At 44.7% G+C, this 11,088-nt stretch overlaps 1 long non-coding RNA gene across 1 annotated transcript; it reads left to right on the top strand.

The window, feature by feature from the left end:
• Nucleotides 1–1,914: 1,914 nt before the first annotated feature.
• Nucleotides 1,915–10,887, top strand: LOC113250880 (uncharacterized). The gene is made up of 4 exons (XR_003314239.3): nt 1,915–2,066; nt 4,445–4,603; nt 9,021–9,188; nt 10,227–10,887. It is a non-coding gene; the product is annotated as an uncharacterized LOC113250880 (long non-coding RNA).
• The last annotated feature ends 201 nt before the right edge of the window (nt 10,888–11,088 follow it).

An 11,088-nucleotide genomic window follows, 5' to 3' on the forward strand; every position in this document is an offset into this window, starting at 1 on the left:
GTGTGTGTGTGTGTGTGTGTGTGTGTGTGTGTGTGGTGTTATAAGGATCAAAGCAACAATTTCTCTCTTTGGATATCAAAATATTTTTCCTGGGGGCGCCTGGGTGGCACAGCGGTTAAGCGTCTGCCTTCGGCTCAGGGCGTGATCCCGGCGTTCTGGGATCCAGCCCCACATCAGGCTCCTCCGCTATGAGCCTGCTTCTTCTTCTCCCACTCCCCCTGCTTGTGTTCCCTCTCTCACTGGCTGTCTCTAACTCTGTCGAATAAATAAATAAAATCTTTAAAAATATATATATATTTTTCCTGGTGAAAGCTACATGTGAGGTGAAGTCATATTGTATCAGCTTATTACCCATTCACTAATTGCAATCCAGTCTAATAAATATATTAGTCACCTGTGACGTGCCAGACGCCAAAAGGCCATGGAAAATAAAATGAACTAAACAGGATCCAGTCTCAAGGAGCTCACACTCGAAAGGAGGAAGCATATGGATATAAAAATAACTAGAAGATTCAAGGCAGAATATGCATAATTCTATAGATATTAAGAAATCACACCCAATGATTGATACAATAAATAGATGTTGAATAACAGCAGTGGGCCAAGGCACTGGTCTCAACCCAACAAGACTGGAGAAGAAAATTTTTTGTAAAAGCCTGTTTCCACGGGGCTTCCGTTTTCATGTGTGAAAAGGGAGAATAAGCTCATAACCCAAAGGATAAACAAGCCAATCTCAGTTAACTGCTGTGTTGCAAATAAAATAGGGTAAAGCGATCATGAGTTCTGGAACAGCAGGGGTCTGCTAAGGTTTGGGTTATCTAAGCTGAGACGGAGGCAGCTTGGAGGAGAGCTTCTGAGAGAGAAATCTGCCCGGAGTGAAGAGCAGGAGCTAGGACTCTGGGGGCTGGGAGCTCAGAAAGAAGGCCCCGCGTGCAAGCGCGCTGCAGAAACGGGAGGGAGAGAGCAGAGGAGAGGGGAGCGAGGGCGGACCAGACACCCCTCTCCGGACCTGGTGACGGGCTGGGGCTCTAAAGCGAAGCACAATGGGGAGCCGAGGAAGCCTTTAAGAAAGAGAAGCGTTGGGATCCGATTTACATTTTAAAAGAACAATCTGGTTGCTCTGTGGAGTGGGTAGGCCAGAAAGATGAGACTTTTGCAATCCAGGTCGAGGATAAGGAATGGTGACTTGGGACGAAGCTAGAGGCCAGCTAGCTTTGGGGAAAGGGACAGACGCAGGATATCTTTTGTTGGTAAGCCAACAAGAATTTGAAGAGGAGGGAAAAGGTTGTTTCTAAAAGAAGAACGCTTTAGTGTCTATCTTCAGTTCAAAATCCTTTTATGTCAAATAATACATTAATTCTATAAATATACCTAATGTACATTTAAGCTACTATTAAAATTCTTTGGCTCTCTAAATATAGTACATGCTTATTGAAGAAAGTGTAAAAAAGAGAAAAGCAAAAATTAAGGGAAACGATATAAATACATATATAATAGAAAATTTGCTATCTACATCTCTAAGACGAGCAGGGCTACATTTCCCCCCCGAACTCTGATTTGATTTGTGTTTCTGAGGCGGTTGTGCACTACCAGATTGTGCCTTTTTTCCTGTAGCATCTTTCGAAAACTGATAACAATTTAACAACTTCCACGCAAATCCTACGTGGGGACATTTCTGCATATACGGGAGATGACTTGCACCCACTGGGGCAAACGCTCCTGGGAATGCCCCGTTGTCTAGCACGACAGGGGCTGGATAGAGCACACTCCGTCTCGCCAAGGCCTTCCATCTACTGCGATCGGACGGACTGCTGTAAATCCATTCCCAGCCGCGCTGGGACGGGGGTGGAGGGAGGGTGCGGCTATCTACAGCAACAATTGTCTGAGCAAGGACTGAGTAATGCAGTCCCTCGGGGAAGCTAGCCTGGAAACCTTTGTCAAGAGGCAGTCAAACCCTGGAAGGGTAGGCGTACGCGGCCCGCGTGCACTCTGCACCCACAGGAGAGCCCCTGATCATTGTTTGCGTTTGGGCGCCCCTCTGTTTAAACACTAAGGCGTCCACGGAGGTAAGGAATGGGCGGGAGCAGGTCGTTGGGGGGCAGTCCGGGGAAGGAGTCCTGTAGAGAGCCGTGGGAGCACCGGCTCTGGAGGCTTCCTCCCACTCCCCACGTCGTGCGGCTCGTAGGCTGGATGACGCCGCGGCCAGCCCGCGGGGCTGAAATGTGGCATGCATCAGCTCCCTGCAGCATCCTCTCCCCTGCGGCGCGCAGTAATGGATCTGTGCGTCCTAAAAGAGGAAGATAATGCCGGGTTTAGCTTATAAATAGCTGGTTGTACGCTCGCCCTGCGCAGCATTGATTGAGAGAGCCGAGCTGACTGTTGATCTAATTTTAACTTACATTTTCGCACGCACCCTCTCCGCCTCCCTGCCGTTGTTCCGGGCGGTGGAGCGCGGGCCACAACTGTCTCGTGCGACCGCCAGGGGGCGGGCCACTCGAGTCCCCGCCGCCCTGCCCGTCTGGCCTCTCTGTTTACGCAGACACACAATGCCGGCCTTTATTGGGTCTGAAAAATAGGAGTTTGATTTTCCTGCGCCGGGATGACCTCATCACTCATGAAAGTCAGAGGAAAACGGGGAATTGGATGACAGGCAGTCAGGAAAATAAAGGTTGCATTTCACCCCCTCCCACGTCACCACCTACACAGAGAACTGGGGCTGTACTTCTGTTTCAAAAACCACTTTGCGGAAGTCGGGCAGTGGGGGAGGGAGTGGGGGAGGGAGGGAGGGAGGGAGGAGCGGAATGTTAAATTCCTCCGGGTACCCTGGCACCGGAATGCCGAGGCTTCTGTTTAGAAGGTTAATATCACCCACTGTCTGCCTCCAAGGGCTCTGTATTCAACTATCGCCAAATGTCGGGGCACCAACACTCTCTAGGAAAGAGAGACTTGGCTTTCAAATATTATTAGTTATTCCTAAACATGATTCTTCTTGCCGAGGTGTAAACAATGGTCATCAGCAATTTTATACTGCTAGCTTGAAAATTTCAGACGTGCCTATGGCTTCACATGAATAGTGTGGGAAACTGAAGCTTATCACGTTTTTGTTGGCACACATTGGGACCACAAAGTATAGTAGGGTAAAGTAGAAAGACCAAGAAAGATGCCCCCCTCCCCGGAAATTCCTCCCCCGAAATTCCCCAGACCTAGAACTCAGCATTTAGGCTTTCCTTCTGGGGCTGAGTGAAACATATTGATAGAAGCTCATGTTTATCAGGCTCTTGCTATGTGTCAGGCCATAACAGCCATTCATTTCACATGTGGTGCCTCATTAAATCCTTAAGGCAACCTATCCATTACGTTCTATTGTTATCCCCATTCTATAGTCGATGAAATTGAGGGGCAGTTACTTGCCCAAAGCCAGGTGGCTAGCAAAGAGCAGCCTTAGTATGAGTGACCACAGAGCCCTTGCTCATGACCACCGTGCTACATGTCTTGAAGACATGTCTAGGGGCAAAGTCTTAAACTTTCTGCATCCCTAAGCAAAGTAGGGTGTGTGAACACAGGATGGCAACTCTCCAATGAGGCTTGCCTGGGCCAAGCCAAAAGGCCCTTCATAGGGGGAGCTCTTGAAAAAGTGAAAAGTGTACAAAGACATTCTCATCTGGAGCATTGTTCCCGACAAGAGGTTATAAGCGAGAAATAAAGTGGCTAGAAGAAGGAGACTTTCACTACAGGGTCTTCCCTTGGCCAGTCATTCAACAAGGATTTGCTCCCAGGCCATGGCGGTGGGCTCTGGGGTGCTATGAGGAAGAAAACAGAGGTGGTCCATCCCCTCATGGAAACTCATGAGGAAGGACGTTGTAAATAAGTGAACCACAAAACACATAATTATGATTTGTGATGATTGTAAAAGGGACATAACTTATTTGGATTTGGGGAGGGGGAGAAAGGCAGGGCTGTCTGAGGAAATGATGTTCAAGCGGAGAGCTGCCAAGGAATTATCCAGGCGGAGGGTAGGAATGAGCCCGTCACAGACAGACAGGGAGGCTTTGAGGAGGAGACCTGGTGAATGAGAGAGGAGTGCGCGGAGCTCACAGAGGATAAACCCAAGTGAGGATTTCGAACATCATCTTAAATGCAATGGGAAGACCTCTTGATGAGTTGGAAGCATGAGAGTGAAGTGATTTGACTTCTGTTTTAGGAAGCATACTTTGTGATAGGGAGAGCGGGTGGGAGCTGGGGCCAGGGGGCGGGCGTGGGGACGCCATCAGGACGCCAGTGCCATAGCTGGGGGAAGACGGCAGGACGGAGAGGAACGGATGAACTACTTGCAGGCTTGGTGACAGATGGATTGCTCAGGAGAACTGAGGAATAGCGAGGGGTCAGGGCCTTCTCCCGGCTTCTGGCTGGAGGCACCGGAGTGAATGAGGCGTTCTTTACACAGCCAACAGACTGGAAACGAGGAGCCGGCTGGGGCAACAGCTCGTTTGGGCCTTTCTCAGTTGAAGAGCAAAGGCTGCTGTCGATCCAGACAGAAAGGAGACTTCAAAAGGAAGCTTTGTGTGATGAGAAAATGATCTTTCTGCTGTTAGCTCCACAAAAGGTAAGTATTAATATTGTTGTGAGTAAAATGGAGTAAGAAAACAAGGAGGCGGTGATACATGTTTTTCTTCTGTTATAAGCCTGGTAGTGTGTGGGCTCCAAAGGAACCTGAAGAACCAACCGGCAGCAGCTCTCGGCTGGAATAGGATTCGCAGGATTACCCAGCAGCCCTGTGGTTTACAGGCCCACGGATGAAGAGAATTACGGAGCATCAGAGTTGGAAAGGATCGCATTACACCCGTTAGGAAACTGAAGATCCAAAGAGATGAAGTGACTTGTCTAAGGTCACACAGCAAACCTGCAAGTGAACAGGGCAAAAAAACAAACAAACAAATCTTTTGGTTCTTTCCTGTACCACTCTTCCTCTTGGGGGTTAGGGCTTTCTCTTAGACACAAAAGCCTTTCATAAGGAGAGATTACTTTCATCCAAATTCCGTGAGAAGTGCACACCTCTGGAGTCTTCCTCCCATTCTGCAAGTCTCCAGATCAAGAACCCTCAGCTTCCCGCCTCCTAGTTTGGCATCTGGCCAGGCACTGCTGTCTGAAATGCCAGCTCCTGGCAACAGATCATTCTTTTCTGAGTCAGAAGGGGGGGGATGGATTATTTATTTCCTTTCGGGGCACCCGTGGGATGCACTCTTGCCTTTGTGGGAGGCTCCCAATTATAAAGGAGGAATGGATCACCTGCTATGCCCAGACCCTTTACCTACAGAGATCTGCTACATTAATGAAGCAAACCCTGGCTGCTCCTCTCCTTCCCCCTTCTATTTTCTTATCTTCTTTTCTTTGAAAATTTTAGAATTGGACTGGAACTGAAAATCATGATGTTATATGCATTATGTTATGCTAAAGCCACACCTCTGCTTTAGAGTCATGGAAGTGTCTGGCGTTTTTCCTAATGTATGTAGAATGTGAGGTGCAATCAATTGACCAACCACTTTGACTTACCCAGAGTAGAAATACGATTCAAGTTTGCTATTACCAAAGTAAAGCAAGGAAGGTGAGAATGGTTAAAATCCATTTCTCTATCATACCATTTTGAAATCAAGTTTGTCACAGTTACGATGAGTGGGGGCATTGAATAATTATGAATCCTAGGTGTTAGGTATAAACAGTCCTAACTTCTGAGATTCACTAATTCCTTTTGGTTTTTTTCTTTACTCTTTTTATTACAGTGAAATTCACATAACATAAAAGTAACCATTTTAAAGTATACAATCCAGTGGCACTGAGTTCAACTACCTCCTCTATCCAAATCCCAAACATTTTCATCACCCCCAGCTGTGTTCACTGTACTCTTGAACCAACAAAGCAAAGAGCCCTGAGGTCTCATCTGAGGGTTATAATCAAGTCACTCAAACTTGACCCTGGGCAAGTCACCAATCATTTCTGGACCTCAGTTCCATCATTTAGAAAATAGGGGAGTTTGATTAAGATGACCAATTCCTTTTAATCTCTTCAAGTGGTAAATATTTATGTGTGTATGAATCTTTTCCCCCAATTTTATTGAGATATAATTGATACGCAGCCCTGTGTAAGTTTAAGGTGTATAGCATAATAATTTCAAGTGGTAACTATTGTTTTTTATTTAAACAACATTCTTCTGAAATATTTATTTTATTCATTTATTTGTTTATTTATTTATTTATTTTGGAGAGGGAGAGAACAGGAGGCAGAGGGAGAGAGAGAATCTTAAGCAGGCTCTACGCCCAGCATGGAACCTGACATGGGGCTCGATCTCACGACCCTGAGATCATGACCTGAGCTGAAAACAAGAGTCAGACACTCAACTGATTGAGCCACCCAGGCACCCTGAATGTTGAATTTCCAGAATTATCACAGTCTCTTTCTATTACAAGGCCAGTAATATTTAATGTCAGTAATTTTCTAAAGAAGAATACACTCCAAACTATGATTTGAAGAAAAGCAGCTGATGGCATTTCTCAGCAGAGATTGACATTTATGCAAGAGAAAACAGCCATAATGATTTTTCAAATAAACAACTAGGTGAAAACAATAGCATGAGAAGATGGCTACGAATCATTCCCACAGTACAGAGTTTAATCAGAGGACTATCCATAATATAATCAAATCACTAAAATGCTAAAAGCTGCTTTAGTATTCAGCAATAGTTCCTTTAAACAATTCTTCCCACGTTGACTAACGGAGATTTAATTTTAAAATTTATACTTTTCTGCATTTTTTATTATTTCTACAGTGCATATATGTGACTTTCATTAAGAGGAAAAAAAAAGGCAAAAGCATTAAAGAAAATTCATCCTGCATAAAAAAAGACTACCTCAAAACCAGAGGACTGTTGTATAGTGGGTGGGTGCTCTTTTGATATTAATCTCCAACAGAAGTCATTTAGGGCAAGACACCTATAAGAGCAGGGAGGGCCAGCCATGTAAACAAGAGGAAGAGCTTGAGAGTTAGGAATGCTTTAATCAGGCTGCCCTTAAATAGGAAAAAAAGGTTTTTTCTTTGAAAAATGACAGTGATTTGGGATTTATACACCAAAATATACACTGAAATGACACTGCTTTGAGTTATTTCTGCAGTAGATGCTAGGCTTCTGCTGGCTCTGAACATGGGCATTACATTGAGGGATATCTCTCGGGGGGTAGGCATCCGGTTTGTAGCTATGGAATACAATGACTTAACTGTCCTAATTAGATGTATAGTCCACGGCCTTGACCTTGGTAGGAAACAGTGACTCTAACTGCTCACCAGCAAGCAAGAACATTGATAACCCCGCTCTGTGAGAGCAGACCTCTCCCAACCAGACATGGGCCAGGGATGGCAGTTTCCTTCTGGAAGTTATAAGCAAACGAATGATTAAGAACAACTCTGTCAATAAACAAATAGAAGCTTTCTTTTCCTTCTTTCTTTTTTCTTTTCACGCTGCTTATCTGCCCTTGGCAAGCTGTTCATTGATGAGAAAACATGTCTTGAACAACAAGGTTTTCAGGAGGTCCCATTCTTTTCATGGCCATCTTGATGGCCTCTGACGTGCTCAAGCATCAACGTGGTACTTTCACCATCTCTCCCTGCTGTGCACACATGTCTTGTCTTTTTCTGGTAGGGAACTGAACTTGGCTTCTTGATACTCATTAAGGAAAGAAGACTGGGACTGAAAATGTTTAAACACTTTTCTCTATTGTACTCAGACAAAAACCCCTTTCCCACCCTTCAGTCATCTGTCTTTCCGCTCCCTTTTGCTCCTTCAGTTCGGAGCTGAGGTTCCCAGTGCTTCTGTAGAAGCCCGCATTCGCACGGGCCCCCACTCCCTGGATCCAGCGTTCAGACAAGCCGCAGATGGCTTGCCTTCCTCCTCCTCTCCTGCTTCTGTCCCTCTCTGAAAGCACGGTGGAATGGTTGGGAGTGAGGGTGACCTTAGCACAAGGATAATCTTAGACCCACTCCAATTTACTTGAGAAGGACCTCATAGGCAAACCATGGAACTTTCTTACTTGTCACAAATTGCCTGTGGCAATCTTCACAGCGGACTGGGGCAGTATGTCCACACTGTGCTTGGGAATTAGAGCTGTGCTCTATTCCTATGTCCAAGATGGAGTGAGGGACAGTGTCCAGGATGTTCCTGCGCAGGGCCCCGGGAGCTCAAGCACAACATTCACTTTCAGAGCAGAAGTTTCTCCGTGAGGCAGTGCCAGATCCGTCGGAGAGAAAATAAACTCTGTAAGATCTCATGCAAATTAACAGAAATACAATGTGCAGACATTCTAAAACGGTCCAGGTTATGTTGATACATATTAATACAGACAAAATGCATCGGTCAAGGCACCTACCCTTCTTATGATAGAATTTCCTCCTCTTTAAAATGGAAAGAATGGGGGCACCTGGGTGGCTCAGTAGGTTCAGTGTCAGACTCTTGGTTTCAGCTCAGGGTCATGATCTCAGGGTTCCAGCTCAGGGTTGTGAGATCACTTGCGTAGAGCCCTGTTGAGAGGCTCCGTGCTCAGCACAGAGTCTAGAGATTCTCTCTCGCTCTGCCTCTGCCCCTCCACAGCTCGCGGGCATGCTCTCTCTTGAATAAATAATAAATAAATAAATAAATAAATAAATAAATAAATAAATAAGTAAATAAATAAAATCTTTAAAAAACAGAGTAAAATAAAATGGAAAGAGTACTAATTACCTTGTAGGACTGTTAGTACCGGTGAGGTACTATAAATGCTGCCTGCTGCATGATAATCTCACGGTAAAGGTTAACGTCATTGCTATTACTATCGTTATGTGGACGTGGCCATTTTTACGTTAAACTAAGGATAAACTCTAACACCGCTGGAGTTGCTAATTCTACTAGAGCTGAATTCACCCTAACTATGACATAATGATGAAAGGGAAATAGGTTTGTGACCATTTCTCTTTCTTTTTCTCTCTCTCTTTTTTTAAAGTAGGCACCACGTCCAGTATGGAGCCCCGCACGGGGCCTGAACTCACCACCCTAAGATCAAGACCTGAGCTGAGATCAAGGGTTAGACACTTAACCGACTGAGCCACCCAGGAGACTCCTGTGACCTTTTCTTTTAGCCAGTCTGAATCATCACTGGGCCAGAATAGAGGTACAGATAGATAGAAAAATAGCTTTTAAAAATGGTTGATTTCTAATGGAAGTGTAAATTGGTATGAATCTTCTAAAGGGTGTTAAAAAGCCTTAAAATGTGAATATCCTATGCCCCAGCAATTCCTCAACTGTGAATTTATCTCGTGGAAATAATTAGAGATGTGTGAAAAGATACATGTGCAAGACTGTTCATCAAATTTATTTATAACACCAAAAGACTGAAAGAGCCTTAATGTCCAACAGTAAGCTAATAGTTAGGTAAAATATGTACATTTATATGAAGGAATGCTGCATCAACATTAGGAAGTATGGTGTAGAAGACTATATATTGATGGGACAAATGGTCCTGACATACAGTCCTGTGAAAATAGCAGGTTACAAAACAGATATTATAAAAATACTATTCGTATGTAAATATAACAATTGGACTGAGATGTACCAATGCAAATATTTTTAAAATGAAGCTTGTCATGTTCTCAAACTTCTTTGAATCTTCCCAGCTACCCAGAGCATGCATCTTACTTTTTGCCTGTTCTGGCTTAAACCTTCATCTAGTCTGCTGATCTGTCTAATCTAATCTGGTTATTAAAGTCTTGGCCCTCTGGGTTGAATAGTCTGTCAAAATTCAGTGTTATTAGCTGTCACTGTTCATAGTTCCAAGCTTCCTGTCTATGAACACTGTCTACCCTACCATCGCCAACTCTGAGCATGGTGGGGAAGAAAGAGAAATCCTTGTTCGGTGCCTGCCTGAGAGTGTCAGCAGTGGGTAGATGACCTGGCATCTGCTGCTCTGGAGTCTCCGTGTAAACTATACACATGGTTTCCTGAGGACACATTTTGTTTCCCACTACTCTCCTCATGGAGCTCTTCTTTACCACAGAGGGGTGGCTCTGTGTCCCGTTGGCCCCAGCCAGGAGGCTCTACACCTCCCATCTGCTAACGTGTGCTCCCATTGGGCACTGGGGTCTTCCTCTGTGCCTTCTGAGAGTCATGGAAAGCTGAGAAAGGTGTCCCCCCTTCCTCCTCTCTCTTCCAGGAACACTACAAAATCTCTTTGAGCCCTACTGGCAAAGATTACTCCAAGGAGCCTCTGCCTTCAAAAATCACCTGAGGAGTAGGAGCCCTCAATCTTGAAGGAAGACGTATGAAGCAGCTCCCTTGCTCCCTGAGGTGGTGGGGGGCTGTGGTGGGGATGGGATGGGATGGTGGAAGGGCCATGGAGCAGGACAAGTTGATTTGTCACCCCTAAAGGGCCTCGGAGGACCATCCTCAGAATTCCTGCCAGGACTCCACTAAAAAAAAAAATTATTAAAGTATATGTAAATAAGACAATTGCTTCATTGTAAATACAGAGTTCAACACATCCCCTCATGTGGTCACCACACCCAAGATATAGAGCATTTTCATCTGTCCCAAAAGTCTCCTCTTGCCCTATCAAAGTCAATTCCTGCTCCATCTTGGCGACTGCTGATTTGCTTTTTATTCCTTGAGATTCGTTAGAATTCCATGTAAGTGGCATAATGCAGCAGGTACTTTTTTGTGTCTGGCTAAGCCTAATGTGTCTGAGATTCATCCATGGAGTTAACTGTGGCTTGTTTCTTTTCACTGGTAAATAGTATTCCGTTACATGGGTATATCACAACTTACTCATCCATTCACTTGGTAGATATTTGGGTTATTTCCAGTTTTGAGTTATCACAAATAACACTGCTATAAACATCCATGTACAAGTCTTTATGTGGATCTATATCCTAATTTTTCTTAGGAAAATACCTGGGAGTGAAGGGACTGGATCATATGATAGTGTACATATAATGGTAAACAACTACTGAACTCTTTTCCAAAGTAGTTATGCAATTTTTTATTCCCACAGAAGTGCATAAAAATTCCAATGTCTC

Source organism: Ursus arctos, unplaced genomic scaffold, assembly GCF_023065955.2.
Source record: "Ursus arctos isolate Adak ecotype North America unplaced genomic scaffold, UrsArc2.0 scaffold_4, whole genome shotgun sequence".
NCBI lineage: Eukaryota > Metazoa > Chordata > Mammalia > Carnivora > Ursidae > Ursus > Ursus arctos.